Below are 22,057 nucleotides of genomic sequence, written 5' to 3' on the forward strand. Positions count from 1 at the left end.
TTAGAGGTGATGGAAGGAAAGGACGTGAGAGTTTACATGAGACTCCTGCATGAGAGAGAGGGAGAGGGAGAGGGAAAGCGGCGGCGGGGGGGGGGGGGGGATAAGGGCAGAGCTCCAGAGCAGTGCTGCTCAGTAGAACTTTCTGCAGTGATGTAAATATGGTACCTCTGCACTATCCAATGTGGTAGCCATTAGCCACATCTAACTACTGGGTACTTTAAATGTGTCTAGTGTGACTAAAGAACTGAACTACGGTTGACCCTTGAACAACACAAGTTTTAACTGCATGGGTCCACTTATATATACTTTTTCCTTTCAATAAATACTGCGCAGTACTGTAAATGTATTTTTTCTTCTTTATGATTTTCTTAACATTTTCTTTTCTCTAGCTTACTTTATTGCAAGAATACAGCATATAATACATATAACATACAAAATATGTGTTAATTGTCTGTTTATGTTATCGGTAAGGCTTCTGTTCACCAGTAGGCTATTAGTAGTTAAGTTTTGGGGGAGTCAAAGATTGTATGTGCATTTTTTTTTTTGCAGATTTTTTATTTATTTATTTGACAGAGATAGACAGCCAGCGAGAGAGGGAACACAGCAGGGGAGTGGGAGAGGAAGAAGCAGGCTCCCAGCAGAGGAGCCTGATGTGGGGCTCAATCCCAGAACGCCAGGATCACGCCCTGAGCTGAAGGCAGACGCCCAACGACTGCGCTACCCAGGCGCCCCTGTATGTGGATTTCTGACCACATGGAGCCTCAGCACCCCTAGCCCCCTATTGTTCAAGGTCAACTGAAATGTTATTTAATTTTGATTAATTCAAATTTAAATAGCCACATGTGGCTAAAGGCTACCATAGTGAACTATGGAGCTCCAAAGGGACATGAGCCCATGAAAGGGACATGAGTTAGAATAACTAGGTTTTATAAGTGAGTTGGTAACCAGAGAATGAACATTTCCTAAGAGAATTAAAAAGATATGTTAAGATATATCATTGGTGGGGAAAGAATGAAAGAGGAAAAGTAGTGGTTCTTAATGGTCCATACTACTAGGAATGCTTGTCCCTGGGTACTATTTCTAATTGGTCAAGTCACAATTATTGCAAAGCAGATCAGCCCAATGTCAAATCTCTCCATATTGTTTATACATACAGCATATATATGTAGTAAATGATGGGCTATTATGACAGGACAGGTGGATTCTAGGAGGTGGGATACATCAATCCTCAGGATCTTTCCAGGCCTACTGAGTCGGTCAAATGCCACAGGCAAGGGGTCATGTCACCCACTTCTCTACCTTGCTTACCCCCATCTCTACCAAAAGCTTCCACCAAGAGGAAAAGGCTGCCTCCCACAACCATGAACCGAAGAGCTGCCCCTCCAGGGCACAGAAGTCACTCCCCTGCAGAAAGATGATGCTAGAAACACAAAGGATCAGGAAAAGACTCAATTCATGAGATAGGTCTGTTTGGCCTCAAAAGCTAGAATCTCCAAAGTCTATCTTCTGCCAACTTGATGTATTTATTTTTTTCAGCTTTTCAGTGTCATCTCTCCCGCCTGAACAAAGGACAAGAAAGTGCAGTCTCATCCCAGAACAGACAGAATGGCACAAAACAGTTGATGTTGCACACTAATGCAGACCCCGGGATGAATCCTCATGCTGGGAGGGGTAAGATGGGAAGGAGGGAACCTAGCAAAGTGAGAGGCAGCTAATGCCCCCAAAAGCAAGAGAATTAAACTAAAATAACATTATTAGCTCAAGTGAGAAGGGGAATCTTCTCAGGGTGTCAGATTAAACAGTTTTGCTCAGTTTTATGTATTTAAGACCCATGTGCACTTTATGGCCTTTGTGGAGTTTAGTGGATTCATATGTTAAATTAAAACATGGGGGCAGAGGAAGGATTGTGATTGTTTCTAGTATTTCTTGACAGAATACAAGGGGCCCTGGACTCACATTTGGGCAGACTGGCCTCAAATCCACACCCTTCCTCCTGGTACTGTCCAAATGCCTGGAGCAATCATTTCAATACCCACCCAATCTCCTACACTGGGTGGTTGTGGCAGCCCTTTGTAAGCAGGATTGAGAATTAAGCCTGAGTGCCCCAATCCAGTGGTTCTCCAACTTGAGTGTGCTCAGAATCACCTGAAGGGTCAGTTACAACTCTCACAGCAGGCCTGGAGTGGAACCTGAGGATGTGCGTTTCTACCAAGTTCCTAGGTGATGCTGTGGCTGGTGGTCTGGGGCCCACTCTTTGAAAACAAATGCCCCGTGGAGTTCACTGTAATACAGTAATTGTTCTTCTGTGCGTCTAGAATGGTATTAGCTATGTATCACCTTTGGGAGAATGGAGAAAAATCAGTCACTCAAATCACTTTCTGTAAGACCTTAGTCTCTCATGGATCCCAGGCTGGTGGCCAGGATCGATGGGGAGGAACATCTGAGGTGCATAATGCAGCCTCAAGATACATGCCTTCGTAACAATCCACAATCTCTTGCTGGAGTCTTCCTACATTTGCTCTTTGCTTTACATTTGGACTGCTGAATTTCTTTGTTTTAGGAGAAGTGGCTTTCAAACATGAGCCATGCATCAAAATCATCTGCGAGGCTTGTTAAACACAGATTGCTGGATTGCTGGGACCCATTCCCACGTACAGCATCTGGGGTAAGACCCAAGAACGGCAATTCTAACAGGTGGGAGAGATGCTGCGTATCCTGGGACCATACTCTGAAACGACTGGTCTATTCGTCTCAGCTTTCTTTGTCTTCTACTTCCCTAGCCTCTCTAGTCCAGAGGTCAGCAAATTATGACCATCTGTTTTACTAAATAAAGTCTTATTGCAACACAGCTGCTCCCATTCATTTACGTATTGTCTGTGGCTGCTTTCAAACTACAATGGTGGAGTTGAGTGCTCGCAACAGAGACAGAATAGCCTGCAAAGCCCTAAAATATTTACTATCTGGCCCATTACAGAAAAAGCTGGCCATCTCCAGCTCCGGTCTTATTTCTTCCCTTTACACATAACATTTATTAAACATCTTCCATAAATAAGGCACTTAATATACATTTTTGTGTTTTACCATCACAATCATACAGATGGATTCTGGGTCCCTTCTAGATCACAGGGTCGAGCAATTTGCCCAAGGGCAAAGAATCTGAATCAGGACTGGCTACGTGGCTGGTGGAGCCTAACGGATAATGAAACGGTGAGGTTTCTTGTTCCAAAATTATGAAGAATTTCAAGATGATGAGAGCAGAGCAACCAACCAAGTGTGGGGCCTTCTCAGTGCAGGGCCCTGTGTGACCTCACAGGCCACACTCCCATGACCTGAGCAAGCCCCCAGCTCTGACCTGGCCGGCTCTGAGGTCTGGAACTCTCTCCTGCATGGCTGACCCCTGAGGCTCATACACTAGGGCCAGCATGCATTGCCACAGCCAACTACTGCAGTTTTCCTTTGGAGAGGGAATCTTCTTTCTTGAGAAACCACACCAAATCTATTTCCAACATCCCTGAACTATGCCCTTCCTTAGCCCCCACATGGAAGCCACTCAATAAACATGATTATTTATATTTAAAAAAACTGCTCTCCTTGTCCCAGAGAGGCTTTAAAATAGCTTTTCTGTAAATTATTGCTGGATTAGTAGATATCAATAACGGCCAAAGTGAAGCCAGACATTGCAGGCATTACTGTTGTAATTCTTCTTCCTTTTTTTTTAAAGACTTTATTTATTTATTTAACAGAAAGAGAGCACAAACAGGGGAGGCAACAGAGGGAGAGGGAGAAGCAGACTCCCCATTGAGCAGGGAACCTGATGAGGGACTTGATTCCAGGACGCTGGAATCACGACCTGAGCCGAAGGCAGACGCTTAACCGACTGAGCCACCCAGGCGCACCTACTGTTGTCATTCTACCAAAGAGAAAGCGGAGCAATAAAGACATTATAGCTTAATTTGCCACCACTCAGAATTTTGTGGAGGACCCCAAACTAGACCCCAGTGTCTCCCAATGTGAAACTCGGGGCTGTCTCCCCAAACTCGTGGCAGAGAGCATTTCCATCTGGGCATGCATCCCATGAGTACTGAGGAGTGAGTGACAGCAGTTCAACACCAAGTGCAAAGCCAAGCCAGTGATCATCTTAAAGAATGCAGCATCTCATGTTATTTGATCACTATATTCTCTGAGCATTTAATCCTTTCAAATATTTTGCAATCACTTCCTCTAATTACAGAGAAAACACATTGGAGTGATGTGCGTGCTCAGGAGCATCCCCTCCTGTTTCCTTCTCTCTGTTTAATCAAGAATTTGAATCACCTTTCAGCTTCCTAATCCTATAATCCTAAAAGGAATTTACTCTGCTCCAAACCATGCTTGGCGAGATTCTGTACGTAGAACCTGGAGCCCTTGCACGGGCTGTGAGAAGGGAGGATGAATCCTGGAGGCAGGCTTCCCTCCAGAAACTCAGGAAATTTGGGCCCCTGGAAACAATCTTTTCTCGCTAATATTCTGAAGATGTGGACCTGGGATCCCTGCAGCAGGTTTACCCGGAGGGCTCGGTGAAAATTCTAACGTTCTGAGTCTCATTCCAGCCGTGTGAAACTGGAGTTTGGAGACAGGGAATCTACCTATCATCTATCTATATTTAAATTTCCCCAAGTGATTCTCATGGGTACCAAAATTGAGAATCAAGTGGCTAGCTGTCCACATTCTCATTTTATGTCCATTGCATTTCTGTGTTACTCCTAGGAAACTCGCGAGTGGTTGCCATTATACCCTGGTTTAAAGATTATGATTTATAGGGGCGACTGGGTGGCTCCGCCGGTTAAGCGTCCGACACTTGATCTCAACTCAGGCCTTGATCTCAGGGTTGTGAGTTCAAGCCCCATGTTGGGTTCCACACTGGGCATGGAGCCTACTTAAAAAGAAAATTAAAAAAAAAAAAGCTTATGATTTATAAATATACAGACTCAATTAATAGTGTAGCTAAAAAGACCCTTGATCACTATGGATCATTGCTGTGGGACCCAGAAAGAATGTGAAGGGACTATAAAATGGGTATCTCGATACTTCTAGCCATTCTAGGTTACAGGCAAAGGTGCCTTGCGTTAGTAGCTCATCTGAGTTTCCAGTCAGGGTGTCTGCTCCTCTCATAAGTCTGGGCACTATGACTAGGTTGTACCCACCAGCTTTTCCACAACAGCCAATATTCTACTTACTGCCTCCATATAACACTGGCATGTATGAGAAATCTCAACATTTCGATATCCAAATTATACTAATTCAGCACACCCAGAAGTACATTAAAATCCTTTCTCGGGCCATGGGTCTGTAGTTCTTGTTCAGTGAATATGGTCACCATAACTCGGAGGAAAAGCTCAATGCTGAGGACTCGATTGTCTTCCCACATTACCTCCATCTCCAAAGATGACCTTGTTTTACCACCACACATCTGCTCTTGTTCATCTGCTGCCAGTTACACGTCTGCTCGCTCTTTTCTATTGCCCTATTCTCCGAGAGCAGGAACAGCGTTTCCTCGTTTTCTCCCCTCTCACAGACGCACCTGCAGTGTTTCTCACACAACTCAATTAATGCCATAAACTGGTAAGAGATGATGGCCCCTGCTTGATTCGAGGAACTCATCAGTAAAATGAGCCGATGTGTCCCAGACCACATGCTGGGAGGAATACGGATTTGTAACACACCTTCTCATCAGCCCCGGGTCGCTAAATAGGGCAGACTTTTTTTCTCGGAGCCTCCATATGTTCAACTCACATGGATCAATAGAAACACCATATTGTCTCCACAAAAGCTTTAGATCTTCACCCTTTCTAATATACAGAAAGTCCCAGATTGTCTTTTCTCAAACTCAGTGATGCCCCGAAGCTTCGGGTTACAGTTTGGGAGAGGGAAGGAGCCCGCGGTGAGTTTCATGCCACAGACTGGGACATAACTCAACTATGTGGGTTTTAAATAGTCCCAAGTGGACCTTGCAGAACTCAAAAGCAGAGAAACGCACCAACGCTGGAGCTCAGACACAATGTCAACCTCTGCAGTGCTCTTCTGCAAAAGGCAGAAAATCAAAATTTAGAAGCGCACCGCTGCCCAGCCAGAAGCGAGGCAGAGTCCCAACAGGAGTGAGCCAATGTGCTCTGGGCAACAGCTGGGTAAACACTTCTGATAAAGCCTCACGGTTTTGCTAGAACCTTGTGTGTGTGTGATGGTACAGTTGGGTGGATTGATAGCTGCTTCAATATCTGTAAGCAAAGAGTACTGAGTAAGGACACTGACAAACTGGAGTAGAGGAGTAGGAACACGAGGATGGTGATGAAAACGGTACGAGGTTAACAGGAAGAAGAACACGGATATTCAGCCTGGAGAACCAAAGTTTGGATGGAGATTGGGGAGAATGGAAGATGACTGTTCTCTTCCAATAGATCAAAGGCCAAGGCGTGGAAGAAGGATTGGACTTACACTGTTTGTTCTGGTGGGCAGAAATAAGCTAATGGGTGAAAGGTACCAGGAGACAGATTTCAGCTAAACAGAAGGTGTTTTGCTGAAAATCAGAATGGTACAGAGATGGAAGAAGCTACTGGAAATTTTAGAAGAGGTACAATGTCCTTTTGTCAGAGGCAGTTCTTCATGAGATGAGAAGTCAGAATAGTGGACTTCCCAGACACCTTTCAACTCCAGCTCAAAGATCCCATGTGCTGAAGCCTGTTCCCATCATCTCCCCCATACCACCCTGCTCAACCCACCTGCCAGGAGTAGTGAGTGAAGCAAGTCACAATCAGCCATGGTAAGAGGATCAAATGTTACAGGAATGCAGTGTCCACAAAGCCCTGCTGTGAGGGTACGTTCCTCTCCTATGCTTTCACTGATGGAGTGATGGTGTTCTTATCAGGGCATGTGTGTAGGAAGTGGAGTGAACAGGGAGGAATGGGGAATTGATTTTTGCCCCACCATTATATTAAGTATTATACCAAATCTCTTTAAAAAGGTCTTTGGATTTGCCACTTGATATTAACGAATAACTTATAATACATCCCAAATGATTTTTTTCTTGTTGGCTGGAATAAATAAACCTAAATATTTTAGTTTCCCTGAGAGAAGTCATTTGGTCCTCAAATCATATGCTAAACACTACACTGTTAAGTTTATAAGTCATCCTAAAATACTTAGCCCCTTGTCCAGTTGGAAGAAAAGACAGTGATTTCTGGAGAGATTACACCCTAACACCACCGCCCCCTTCCCACTTGGAGGCAGCGTGGGGTTGTGGAAAGAGCTCATTTGCGAGCCCAACCACCTTCTCCAACAACTTGCTGGGGCACCTCGGGCAGCCATTTCACTTCCTCTGTCAGAGGTTACTGCCAATTCATACCCCAACCATAATCACAGAGAAGACTGAACACCACTTGAATACCTAATTATATTTGAGGACCAAACTCAGAGAGAGAGAATAGATTCAAAATTCATGATACTTTCTGCTGGTCTTAATTTTTCAAAATTCTCCATGACTTGGTGAAAGACTTCTATCCATGGAGTCTGATGTGAAATCATAATTTTTCACTTATGTTTTCAACAGCGAGTTGGGTCTAAATGATCTTCGGTTCTCAGTGGCTGAAATCCATTCAGATTCTCTTGACGGCCCTTTGTTGATTCATGGAGATTTGTGTACTGCACTTGCTTCATTCCTACATATTACTTAATTGAATGAAATGGGAGAATGTGTTTTTTCCAGATGTCTAAGACGACTCTGGAAATAACCATGGAGAGTTAATATTTTTAAGTCTACATCTACATATCACTGTGGACATAGCTGACAGAAATTCTATATGCCTATAATTAATTAACATAATAATTTTCTTTTCCTCCTTATGATCCGCAACTGAGCACCGAGGGGGTCTTTTATGCATACGAATGAAACTTCATGACAATCTAACAAGCTCAGTATTACTACCTCAATTAAGGCCAGTGCTACACTGAGGGGTATAAAGAAAAAAAAAAAGATCCAAGTAAGGTCACCAGGGACAGGACGAGTCTAGGCATCCCCTGTTTACTAGGGAGGCAAACGGGCAAGTCTCCTCTGGGAGGAATATGTAAAACACATTTATATTTACAATTGCTTCCTGCACGGCTGGCTAAATTAATGTCATTTTGCCAAGCTTCACAAAGGAAAAGAGAGTAGCATTTCCTGAATCCTCTGGCTGGTTCTGGCAAACAGCTTGCGGAGAAGAGCAGTGACTTACTTGAGATGAGTTAGGAATCTATGCGGCTGCTGAACGGAAACTCAATTGTCATTAGAACAGCTCTTTAGTTTTAATTTCAGTCCTCAATCACCTCTTTGCTCTCGGAGGTTCTTTGCTTCCACTTTCAGCTTAGTTGCAATTTACGTTCTCGCTGACTGCAGATCAAGAATGCAGATCTGAAACTTGGGTGTGCCCTACAGTCTGTTTAACCTTGGAGCAAAGAAATGGACAGTCTGGCACGTTCACTACGTAAGACAGAAACTCTCAAACTACTTAGACTGTAAGGAACAATAAAAACTACATTTTTCATTGTAATTGTACACACATAGCCGTGTATATTGTGTGTCTGTTTCATGTACAATAAAATAAGAATTTTACGAAACAAAATTTGCTTAGTAAGTATGATGCATTTGGATATCCCCACCCCTCCCCCTTCTCCCACCCTCTTTCTTTTCTTTCTTTCTTTCTCTTATTCATTCATTCATTCATTCATTCATTTGCTAGTAGTAACCCACCAGATTGAATTCACAATCTGCTAATGGATTATGAGTCTCCATTTGGGAAAAAAAAAAATCTAGAGTAAGGAACAAAAGTGAAACACTTTTTGCCACTACAGAAAGGTCACACTGGCGTGAGGAAAGTGCATGGATCCAGTAGGCAGGAGACCGAGGGTCTCTATGCCCACTGACCACCAGCTGGGCACCAATTAGAAAGCAGGATGAAAGCTCCGGGCCAGTCTATTTGAATCTCCCCTCCCCCAGTCACAAGTTGTATGAACTCGAGCAAATTACTGAACCTTTTCATGCTTTAGTTTCCACATCTTTCAGGTGGAGCATTCATTCACAGCACCTTCTCTCAAGGGCTATTTTGAGGATTTGGTGAGTTAATATAGGAAAAGTGCTTAGAATAGTGCCAATGCCTGGCCTTTGGTAAGCAGTCAGTAATGTTATCTAATATTTTTAAAATTGAAGTGACAGCATTGTTCTAACTACCAAACTGTTCACTTAGGTTTTTTATTTGTTTTTCAGAAGATGGAAGGAATTGAATGGGGAGAAATGACTCCAAGTCGTTCTGGGAACAAGCCTGGTGATGTCATTTGACCACAAGCTCTTTCTGAGTTAGCAATGGTTTCTGAAATAGTCATTCTAATCCTAGATGGCAGAAGCTTTAAGCAGAAACTTAAACAAGTATAAATAAGTATATTTCTATTGGATATTGCTAATAATCACATCACACTGGTCAGGGCCCATTTAAAATACTGTGCCAAATTCTGAGGACGATGTTTAGAGTCAGAAAGACACCAGAGAGTCTATTCTAGGGAAAGGTGAACAGCACTGAGGAAGGGATGGAGACTGTATCATTTAAGGCTTGAGAAAACAAGAGGTATTTAGCTTGGAGATGGGAAGATTTAGGGGAACCTTGATAACTGCTTTCAAATGGTTGAAAAATTATTGTGTGGGTGAGGAAGACAAATTAGTGTGTGGGAGTCACGACAGAACCAGTAGATAGAAGTTTCAATGAAATAGATTTGAACTCTATATAGAGACTAATTTCTAAACAATAAAAGCTGTCTAGCCACAAAATAAGTTGCCTGGCCCCACAGGAAGCTCTCCGTCACTGGAAACAGTCCAGCGGAGATGAGATGACCTAGTAGGTATGCCTAATTGAATTCTTGAATTAGTCCAAAGATCAGATCAGATAGAGCCTCTTTAGAGCTAAAATTCTACATGATGCCACCAATAAATGGGCTTTAAAAGGCCTAAAGCTATGTCCATATGCAAAGTGACATTATTTCAATGCTGGCTGCACCTGTCTGCATCACCCAGAGTCTGTGTAAGTCTCCAGAAGACTTTTCGCTTCCCATCCTTAATTCTTACACACGACCAGTCCTAAAGTTCCTGATGAAATAAAAACTTGGGTAGCCATATGATTCTCCATTGACAGAATAGCTTGGTCTTTGTACAACAGAACTTCTTGTCTACAGTGAAGAGCCAAGGGAGTTTTATTTTTTGTTTTTTGTTTTGTTTTGTTTTGTTTCAGCCCTTTAATAGCAAACAAATGCTTTGGAGATAACTTGGGCTCCATGTAAACTGCTCATTCCTTCTCATGCCTAAAAACTGTCAAAATGCTTGAATGTAAAAGGATTATTCGGGATTCACTTTATGAGACATTTGAGCTTCATTTCTGCTGCTTTTTCTCACACTAGAGGACTCAGGATTTCCCTCTCCCCTCAGCTCTGAGTCCGGGTTTCTCATCTTGCAGGTGGGTTTGATTAATATGTCTTTGTCAATCATGTGCAAACTCCTTTGAGAAAGTGAAAAGCAATGTTCAACCGTTCAAAAATAATATCTTTTACAGTTCCCATCTCAAGACGTTTAAGTCAAAATTCTCTGTGAAAAGACATGTGACCTAAAGAGGAAAAAACGCCTCCATTATACAGAACCAAGATCTTCTGGCATTTCTGAAGTAGGCCTCTGGATGGGTCAGATAAACAGGGAAAGGAAAAACAGAAGCTTAAGCAATAGCCCAGGAGATCTGATAAATATTTATAGCCAATTGGGATCACAGAGGCCTCAGACACAGTATTTCGTCTCAGGAATAAGACATTCACAGCCTGTGTTAACTGCACAGTTATGGGAACCTCGGCTCCCTTCGGTGGAATAGACCCATTCATGACAAGTCTAGAAGTTGCAGCTGGAACAAACCCCATTACATGACTTCCTCTCAAGCCAAGGTTGGGTTATGTTATAACGAGACCCTATCTCCACTCCTGCCTGATGCTCATAGGTATCTGGATAGGGAGGAGGAAGACAGGTGGGGAAGAAAGGATTACAAGGAAAAGGATCAAGAAGTGCTTGGTGAGAAGTAGTGCAATTAACATTGTATTTATACTTATTTATACTTGTTTCATGTCTGTTCTGCTCTAGGAGACCAAGCATTACATTGGAATATAGTAAGTCCACCACAGTGTCTGGACCGAATTAGATATAATATGCACTTGTTATAAATTCTCTCCTCCTCAGCTCACTCTTTTCCATCAAAATCCTGCTCTATCTTCAAGATCCAACTCATCCGGCTTTGCTTCTGTCCACCTTGTGACCTGGCAGACCCCGGGGCACTGCGTACAGCGTGAGACTGCGTCCACGTCTGCAAGGAGAATAGAGTGGGACTGAACACTTCTACCTGAACACTAAGTCTAAGGAAAGGAAACAAATTAATCAGGACTCCATTCAACTGCAGGCCTATTTCTCAAACCAGTTTCCTGGAATGCTTCGCAAACAGTAGGCACGTAATAAAAGTTGCTGATTAAGGTAGATCAAGCATAGGTGATCAAATGAGTGAGTACATATAGTGCTTTTGTTTTATTTCATTTGCACTGATGCTCTCTTCCTTCTTGTCAACATTTTGGCATTTTGTGTTTGCCAAGAACTCTAGACTTGGAATCGGAAGACCCATGTAAATTCCAAACCAGTAGGGTCACTAACTCATACTGGGACCTTGGAAGAATCATTTAATCTCTTGATTTCCAGTTCCTTAGTGTTAAAACTTGGATAAAAGTGATCACCCTGACTAGGCTATGGGTTTGATGTGAAAATTAAATGCAATAATCATTAGGAAATTGCTTTTTAAGCAACAAAGCACTATCAAGTGTCAGATAAGGTGGATAAGTTATAGTCTAAAGGTCATCTCCTCACCTTTCTTCTGCCAGCTGCAGGCTTAGGTTACTTTGGGGGATCCCCTAAATTAAAGAACAGAGAAAAATGGGCATATTTGTCCAAATAACAACCTGATAATATATCATTTTAATAGGGCCTACACAAGCATCTCAGAGTGCTCCAAGATTCCTGTGGAAATGGTTTCCCTATTTTGCAAAACTCCCTCACCAGGCAGAGAGGAAGAGGATAACCTCTTAGATGGAGCAAAACTCAGATGGCAGAAGAATCTAGTAACACTTACAATTAATCACCTTTCTATGTTTTACAAAGGTGTTCTTATCCTGCTTTTCACATAAAAAACAAAACAACTGGATTAAGAACATATAAAACAACAACTCTTCCATTAAATGCTGGGAGAAACTATACTATCCAATAAAGTGGGAGAAAATTTTCAGAGAAATGGAATTTTAGAAGAATTTCTCATGGCCAGTTATTTGTCAAAATCACGGAACAGAGCTTCTCCACATAGAGGGGAATGAATTACTGGCATCTACATTTAACAGGACCTTTACCTGTCCCTTCTATGTATACCTGGACACGCCTACACATGTATGAAATCTGTCCTGCGTTAACTGCATATCACAGGGCCCTACCTCAGCAGTGTAATGCAGCACGCTTCAGAGACCCTCCCAGCAGAATGTAACAAATGAGGACCTCAGTTTGGCTCCTCGAAGTGAAGAGTCAGTGCTTTCACATCTGGGAGTCACTCTGGCCACCCCTTAGCGATGCTCGGAGGTCTCGGGGGCAGATGATCACTTGAGCATCAATAGACAGCATTTCTGATACACACTCACCACATGACGGGGGCCAAACTGAGCTCTGCAGGGAGTTAAAACAAGCTGCGTTAGCTGATCAAGTCAGTTTTTGGTTGGTCGTCGGTTTTCAGGACAGGCATGAGTAGGGATGGTAAGTAAGGCTCTTCACAACAGCTCTTAAACTTTTAAGGGAAGAATGAACATCTTGGTACAAAGTTAACTTCCTCTTTTGATTCTTTTCCTCCTAGTTTGGCAAGAAAATGGAACATTTTTAAAGCCTTTAGAGGCCTATTGGTGTCCCTGGAGATTAATGAAAGAATCAGAGAAATCCTAAAAGCCTCAGCAAAATTTTTTCTCTCCGTTTTGAAATGCTATAGGGAAAAAAGGTGGGAAGGATGCAGCTTCACAGTAATAGGGGGAAAAAATATCAAAAGTTTTTTAGGGAATATATTTGACTTTCAAGTCAATGAAGTCCTGCAGGTAAATGAAATAAACTGGCTGTTTTTCTTCCAGAATAAAAAAGTATGAGAGAGAGAAGCTTCCACTTGCTGGTGAGTGGCCAGGGGTGTTGTTTGGGACTCCTTATACCTTTGGGAGAGAATGAGTAGGCATCACTCGGGACATGATCAAACCCACTCTCTGGTCCCCAAGGAGAAGTATCAAAACTAAAGCAGTCAGCTGACTTGACTCCCACAAAGGATTGGCTGCCAACTACTTCCAGACCCACTTTCTTTGCACCTTTTTCTTGGACTTCCGATTTACTATCCATTGGTTTCTATGCTCCAAACCCCTGGGCAAGCTGTCACTGGCACTGATGTTATTAATCTTCAGTGGCCATGTCAATGACAGTCACAGCTCATGTAAGTCAACACAAGGGCTAAACATAATAGAGGGGCATTAGGCCTTGAGTAGACAAGGTTAAGTCTGAGGAAATGAACAGGCTGATTGTCACCGTTTTAATAAAAGCACAAAGCTCCTTTATCTGCTATATAACTTTTTATTTTGCACCAATGGGAAGCCTATTCCTTTTGGTATGAATTCAATTCATAAAGCTTTAGGGAAGATAAATCTTTAGCTAAAGAACAGAGAGAACTGTATCAGCTTTGAAACACTATTTCAGGGGATCCTGGAAAAAGGTTCCTCCAAGCACTGACCCGAACAAAACAAAACCCCTGAGTGTGCTCTGAAAGTGGCCTATATGTGACATTTGATGAGCTGCTAAGAACACACCTTCACACAGGCAGAGCTAACTCGTTCGCAAGGGGATGAAACCCCTGGTTTGGGTTTCATTAGCTCTACTTCTCACCAACTGAAGTGCGTGGCTGCAGGCTCAGCCTATACAATTCAACTCCCTGGAGGCTTGGTGTAGAAACTTATCATCTTCCCTGGCAGAGAATAGGACCAGCATTCTGGACTTTTCCATGAAGGAAGGGGCTGGGGCTGCCTGTCATCGAGGATGGAGACTGGACGTTCCTCTAATGTGTAAGTTCCTCATTGAGCCCAGAAAATGATTTCCATTATTTGTTGGTTAAGATCTTTTCTAGCTTGGCTCTCCTGTCTTGCACCCAAGAACCCTTCCTTCCCCCGACTGAGCTCTTATATTTTGGAGCCTGGGTCCCTGATACTTGCAGTTGGATCTCCTGCTGCTATTCCTCTTTGTGATCTTCATTTGACCACCTTGGATTAGGCCTTTGACATCCATCTGTTCTCCCCCAACTTGGATAAGTCCCAGGCATCTTGGACAGAGCTGGTCACTGCCTCATTGTATTTTCTGCCTATGCCTTTTCTTGTACTGGCCCAAGAATACCCATCCTGGGTGTTCACCCTAGAATAACTGATCCTACCTAGTACCTGCTGCTGTCTTCTTATCCTAAAGACCGGCTACAGCCCTTGGCCTCAGCCTTCACATGCTCCACCCTGCTTTCCCACACTTGAGCCCTCATTGAGAACAGGGAAAAGCCCTTTGCTCTATCTTCTTGTTACTGGAGCTGCTTTTTCTGCCGTAAGAGTAGGAGTCTCTAGTCTTTTCAAGAAGGGAATTCCCACGTAATCTTTTTCAGATCTTGCTCAGAACAGACGGAGCTATGAACACCTGGGTGGCTGGATTGATGTGCCAACCAGGAGACTGGGGACTTCCCCAACTGAGAGCAGTGGCCCAGCTGATGAAGGAGGTGTGATTTCTGTATGTCAATGACTCATGGCCTCAGATGAACGGTGCTAGGCCCTCTTCAGCCATCAAATACCTCCTAAAGGCTCACTGGGAAGGCACTGCAGGAGGCGGCGGGGGGGGTCAAAAAGCCTTCTTTTAAATGGCACCTCCCTGTATCAGACAGTTTTCATTGGTCATTTCTAATCCTTCTAGCAACACTCAAAGGGAGTTCATGTCCCCACTTGACAAAGGAGCAAACCAGAGTTAAGTAATGTTCTCAAGGTCATACACCTACTAAAAGGAAGAACAAAATTCAGAACCAGTTCTATCTCACACCAACTCCAAGTTCTTCCCAAATACCACATGGTGCCACTACTCACTCATTCACCAATTTATTCAGTCAGTCAGTCAGCAAACGTCCCTGAGAGTCTATGGCAAACCCAGGGTTTTTGCTAAGTTCAGCGTGGAAGATCCTTCACCAGGAATCAGACGGTCACTTTGGCAGCGCTTAATGGGAAGCTTTCTGGGAGGTTTTAGAAAGCTGTCACTTATGTGGGGCATCAAACAGAACAGTTGGCATCCTTTTAATTAACAATAATAGTAAATGTACAGTCCAGCAGTCTTTCAAAAGGAGAAGTGGTTGCAAGCTATGGAAACTCCTGAAGATGAAGTTTTCTCTGTATTTCCGATGGGCGCTGAAGCTTAAGGGGAACTGAATACATCTGAAAGGTGACGGGGCTCTTCCATCGGAAGCATCGGACAACATCTGAGCATACCCAAGGGCTATAGATTCTAATTTTAAATCGAAACCACCTCTACATATGAATATAAAAGTATATATCAAACTGGGTAAAATATGCAGGCATCAAAAAGGGAAAGGGAAAGGTTTTAATCCAAGTGGGTCAAGGAACGTCTTGTACAAAGTAAGTAAAGATTTAAGGAGCCAGTACTCCCAAGCAGTGAGCTATGAAAGAGCTATACCTATTTGATAGAGAGAGAGTGAGCAGGGGGAGGGGCAGAGGGAGAGGAAGAGAGAGAATCTCAAGCAGACTCCATGTTGAGCATGGAGCCCAACACAGGGCTCAATCTCACGACCCTGAGATCATGACCTGAGCCAAAATCAAGAGTCAGACACTTAAATGACTGAGCCACCCAGGGGCCCCAGAGCTATATCTATTCTTAAAACCTTCATTTATATCCTATATGGCCTCTGGAAGTCAGATCTCTAAGGGATGGGGTGGCATGGGATAGGATGGCATGGCATGGGTCGGGATGGGATAGAATGGAAAAGCGTAAAATACTAGAGCTGGAGGATGACTTCTAAGGCACCACACGCCTCCATTTGGTAAGGAAAGCGAGACACGTGACTTGACTGACAGTTGGCGTGAAAGCTATATCTGTGGCTTCTGGGGGTGCAGAAAAGCTAAAGGCTGATTTGATTCTACTTGTGCTCAGCTGTCATCTTGAGGTGACAAGGAAACTAAGACACCCACCTAGGCACTGAACTTAAAAGATAGAGACTCAGATTACCCACATTACCCTATTTTGGAAGGACCTCTTCAAGGTGCCAGCAGGGTCTAGCATCAGGGACTGGAAGAAGCTTTCTTTGAACAAGAGTATCTTCACTAACACATTTTTCCATGTATCATCTTTTGGCAAACATATAAACTATTTCCCTAATGGTACACTTTGAATTACTCCAAGTTGCTGGGGATCCCAGTTTCATTTTTCCAATGACCTTATTTTGGTTTCTGAATCTAAAGTGAATTTGAAAAGGTTCTGGGCCCCTGTCTGGGAGTGGGGATTGCGGCCCCTAGGCTCTCAGTGCTGCCACTGGGAACCTCCTAGGGCTCACTTCCCTCACCTGCACAGCAGGTGTTTGCTTGGAAAGGGTGGCAGGGCAAGAGACACATAGAAGGCAATGTCTTGGAGAAACGCCAAGCTTGAGAGGTCTCCCAATCACGTGTATTAAGAAAATACTCTGTCCCAGGCAGAGCACTAGGTCCCTAACATGCACACTCAATCATTCCTGACACCAGGTGAGGTGAGTATTGTTTCCTCCATGGTCCACGTAAGAAAACTGAGGCTCAGAGAGGTCATTGAACTTGAACGAGATCACAAAGCTAATAAGTGCTGAGATGCAGTCTCAGGTCTCACACCCGGACCTGCACCTGCAGAGCCCCCTTTGCTTACTGCCTTCCTTTCAGATGCTGCCCCAAAGCACCCGGAGATGGGGCACTCACGAGGCACAGCAGGTAAGCCCCTTCCCTTGCTGGGAAATTCTTCCTGAGTAAACCAGAAATATGCATCTTTGAACAAATGGCCATTGGTTTTAGTTTTCTGTTGGGGAACAATTAGTTTTGCAGAGATTCTAAATCTCTTCTCTGTGTAGGACAGAAATGCACAGAAATACATACACGGGTAAACAATACCAGCTACCCTGCCATCTTATGTCTGTGGACAAGAGAGCAAAGGACAAAAGGGGGGAAAGGTTTCAGAGTTTAAAGGTCATGGTGAAGCCCTGCTGTCACTTTACCACTCAACGGCTGTAGACTTCGAGCAAATGCATCTCTTCATCTGCCTCCACCTCTACTTTTTCTTCTGTAAAATGGAGTGAATTATCTTTGGCTATTGCACAGGCTTCTGGGGCTCAAGAAGGTATATAAAACCACTACATAAATACAAGCTATTTTTGTTGTTCATATCCTGTATATGGGTTGAGAGCCTAACTCCATTAATTTCACAAGTGCGAGGAATAAAATACCTTTTTAAAAAGTCTCTCTGGTCACAACTTTTGGTAGATGGTCCTGTACTGAGTGTAGATGCGTTCACACGTGAACAAACATTCTGATGAGCAAATCAAGACTGATACAGGTTTAAGGATAAGAAGAATCACTACGACTGGTACAAGGGCCAAGTTTTCCTTCACTCGCTGGATTGTTTGTGGCATTAAAAAAAAAAAGATATAGAGGAAGATGGGAGATGATTACTTGCCGCAGGAGGAGAGTTGAGTTTCATGGCTGAGCTATGTTAGTGACTCTGAGACTGGCCCAGCCGGAAGGGGGCAGACACACGCTCACACCCCACGGAGATGACTTTTGATGAATGGCATCTTGGAGCACCCTGCTCCTGGTGGAGGCTGCGTCGCCAAGCCAGAGCCGTCCTCCGAGTTCACCTGTGAATACATGATCTCTCCAAAGTCAAAACAGATCCCTGAATCCTTTCCAAGTCGTGCCAATGAGGAGACTGGATGCGGCCGCTTCCTTCACTGTTGGTTGTCGAGTTGCCGATGCGGAGTCCACAGGGCATGATTTGATGCCTGCACCTCCATTTAATGCTTTGTATGTTATCTCGTGATTTCTGAGGACCACTGCTGTCCCCAGGGGTTTGCAGGAGACAAGCTCTGCCTCTTATCTGGGAGCCAGGGACATTATCTAAACAGCTGCCACCTGCAGAAAGGCTGGTGTCAAACCAAATACACTGGCTGAAATACCTTTTTTAGGGGAAACAACACATATGTGCATGTGTGTCCATGCATACACACACACACACACACACACACACACACGCACACACTCCTGGAATGAATCATTTGCAAGGCTGCCAAAGCCCATAGCATGAGCCATGCCATGCTAACCTGATATCCTACGGACGTCTCCCCTGTCCCCACGAGATCCCGTGTCTGCCTTCCTATCTAAAATAGGACCTGCCCAATGCCGGTCTTGTGGGCAGGGAGCCTTCAGCAGCTGCTGGGAGAGGGAGCGCCGGGGGAGCCCAGAGCCACTCGCTTGGAGTCGCTGGCAGCTGTCTTTGAATTCGGGAGAATCCTTACTTCCCCAGGCAAAGGGACCTTTATCGTAGTCGGGAAAGAGGAAGAGGCAGGTTAAAAAAAAAAAAAAAAAAAGATGACACAAAGGTTGCTTGTCACAAAGCAGAGAGAATAGCTTCCCATTCTCCTCCAGGCTCTGGCCTCAGATGACAGCTGAGCACAAGTGGAATCAAATCAGCCTTTAGCTCTTCGTCTGCACCCCCAGCAGCCCCATATAGAGCTTCCACGCCAGCTGTCAGTCAGGCCAAAGCGCTCAGTAAATGCCCATGATTAGCGCCTTCCTCAATTGGGAGTGTAAATGGAGAATCACAGCTCACTCCCCAAAGTAGCTGGAGCCACACACCCATTAATTTCTACGGAGCCAAATGTAACTAGAAAATGAATGTTCCTGTACACTCTCCAAATTTTATTTCCCTTGCTAAAATGTTGGGGGGGGAGGGATATCTTCCTCTTATGATCTCGTCTCATATTTGAAATGATCTGTATGTTTGACATCCAACCAAATGATCTCCAAGGGAGACAATGAAGGCCCCCGCACCCCCATTCGCCAGTGTTTAAGGCTTAATGAACTCTTGGCGAGTTCTCTCCTCCCAGAGCTTCACGTTTGTTATTACTGTTTAATGGTGATCTGTCCAACACTCCAACATGCCAAGAAGCCTTTTGCTTGTAATCAGAAAAAATATATTTATTTACTGGTTGCGTAATCTGGCCAGGTTTTCTGGAGATCGCCAAGCTCGCTAAGAACCGCCACACCCAGCTGTGCTCTTTGTATTTAAATCCAGGCATTTTCCAGGGAGAGGGGCGCTGGGTCCAGCCTGCCCGGCTGCTCCCGCCTCCACTGCAGAGATAATCTCCCTCAGCTGTGTATGAATCTGGACTGAGAGGAGTACGTTCAGAGCTCGAAGCCTTTGGGTGCAAAAGATGCTCTACAGATGCACATTCAGAGTAAACAAAACCCATCAGGCCCCTGCAAGAGTCCGACGCCTGATTGCACTACACACATCACGGTGGAATCTGCAATCGGCAAAGTAATTGGTGTTATTACAGCTGATGGGGGATTTCTGATGCTGCCCGAGCTCTCCTTTGAAATAATACTCAGCCATTTAATTTGTCCAGCTCTCGTTTGGCTGATTGCTCTTTTCTGCTGGAGTTTATCAAGAATGAAACGCGCTGTCTCTCCAGACGCCTGTAGGCTGAGATTTCAGAGGCATTTCTGTTTTCTACAAGCCCCCCCCCCCTCCCCGCCCCGCAACTTGTCTTACGGGCCCCATGCCTTGGTCTCCTGTCACAAGATGCCAGTTTTGCAGGAGGCTGGAGGCGGGTGGGGGGGGGGTCAAACTTCAATTTAATTCAAAGCTGCCTACCTCTGGTTCCAACTCCAGAGGTACTGGAACACGCCTGTTAGACCATAAAACGACGGTGAAAGACAAGTAAACCTCCAAAGATTTGGCTCTACTAAAGAATGCCCATGAAATTTGTTAGGTCCAAAAATCAGACACATAATAGACGACACCTTCATTATAACCACAAGGCTAGAAGGCATTAGAGAAACATAAAAAAGTGGATCTGTGCATTTTTGTGTGGGTGACCTCTTTACACCCCTGGTATCCGCGCATGCATGCCTAGAGTGGGTTTTACAAACACTTACCGAGCACGTACGTTTTGTCGGAAGCATGCAGACTCTTTCCTTTACACGACGCTCATCCCCCACCTCATTCCTCACTTTGGCATTTCTGCTGCTACCCAGAGGAAGGGCAGGAAAGCCAACTTCAGCCAGCTGTGTTTTCCCACAGTACAGACGAGGCTGGAATCTAGGCAGAGACCTCTCATTTCCATCAGCAAGCTACTTGCCCTGCAGTGATGGACCGCTTACTGGAGATAGCAGTCCTACGGCCAGGGTGCACCTCTTCCACAGATGCCCTGCCAGTCCGATGGCCCACGAAATCTAGAACCCACAGGCTTCTTGAATCATGCCTTGCCTCACTTTTAATATAGGAACAACTGAATTTATGGATCTGAAAGTCATCGTATAAAACCCCCCAAATCCCCGATCCCTAACCCAGTCCCTCTGAACAGCCCCCGTCCAAATGCCCTTTGGTACAGTTCCTCGCTGACTCTTCTGGGCGCTAAGTCACTGTGCCTATGATTCTTCAACATGGTTAGAGCCAAAGCAGACATCCAGAATTATGCCGAGGATCACTGTACGAAGGGGGTTGGTTCAGATGAGGTGATACTCTGGTGCTTGAAAAAGCTCTTGAGACATTTATTTAAGATCATTTTTTAAAAAAAGATTTATTTATTTTGTGGGGGAGGGGTAGAAGGAGAGGGAGAGATAAGCCCAAGCAGACTCCACACTGAGCGTGGATCCCCACACGGGGCTCAACCTCACGACCCTGAAATCATGACCTGAGCCAAAACCAAAAGTCCGACTCTCAACTGACTTTGCCACCCAGCTGCCCCTATTTAAGATCATTTTAATAAGTATGGCTAGTTCTTCTCCATAGGGAAGAGAGAATATGTTAATTCAGAAAGTGCCATGGCTGGTAGGAGAAGGAAGCAATCAATGAAGGCACTTCTGGGTGTTCTTGTCTCCCAGCCAGTGGTTCCTCTCCAACCCTTATCCATTCCTGTCCATCTCTACCCTCCCTCCTCCCCTTCTAGGGTCATTCATTCGGGGCCAGAGTGTCTGCCATTGCTCCCTCTGATTGGCAAGCATCATACACCAAGTAATGAAAAGATTATGAGGGGTCCAGATTTTTTGTTTGGTTTTTATCTTTTTTAATTCTTTGGCAATCCCAAATTCTAGCCTAGAGCTGCAATTTGTGCTCAAACCTGACTTGAGCAGTCCAGGGTCAATTCCAATTACGTAACTTGTAAGAGTAATAAGCACTTTGGCGCACACTGATGAAGTGCTCACCAGACACCAGACACTATCCTTCGAGTTTATCTATTCAATCCTCCCCAAAATCCCATTGGAAAGGTACCCATCTCTCACCAGTGAGGAATCTGGGCCACGGAAAAGGGAAATAACTTGTGGCGGTCACACAGCTGGTAGAGAGCAGACCTGTGATCCTAACTTAACAGGTTGCGCCCAGCACTGGTGCCCTTAACTACCAAATGATAAAGCAACAGGAAATGTTCCCCGTGCTAGATACTGGATACAGAAGAGTGGGAGAGGTTTATGTTCTATTTCTAAATAAGCATCCATTGTTACTAGTTACAATAATAAAGATGACAACAACATCACATCAAGTTTTTTCGTCTCATGCATCACTGGCTCGGGATACATGTTGGTGGCTTTGCCAGAGGTTTTGACAAATATTTCTAGGAAGGTGGGAGATGCAGAAGGAAACTCAGGTGCA

General features: G+C 44.3%; 1 protein-coding gene across 1 annotated transcript in view; it reads right to left on the bottom strand.

Annotated features, from left to right (window-relative positions):
* SETBP1 (SET binding protein 1) overlaps positions 1-22,057 on the bottom strand; it is a 364,424-nt gene that overhangs the window by 147,422 nt on the left and 194,945 nt on the right.

This window comes from Ursus americanus, chromosome 19 (assembly GCF_024610735.1).
Source record: "Ursus americanus isolate L20-20 chromosome 19, mUrsAme1.1.p, whole genome shotgun sequence".
Taxonomy (NCBI): domain Eukaryota; kingdom Metazoa; phylum Chordata; class Mammalia; order Carnivora; family Ursidae; genus Ursus; species Ursus americanus.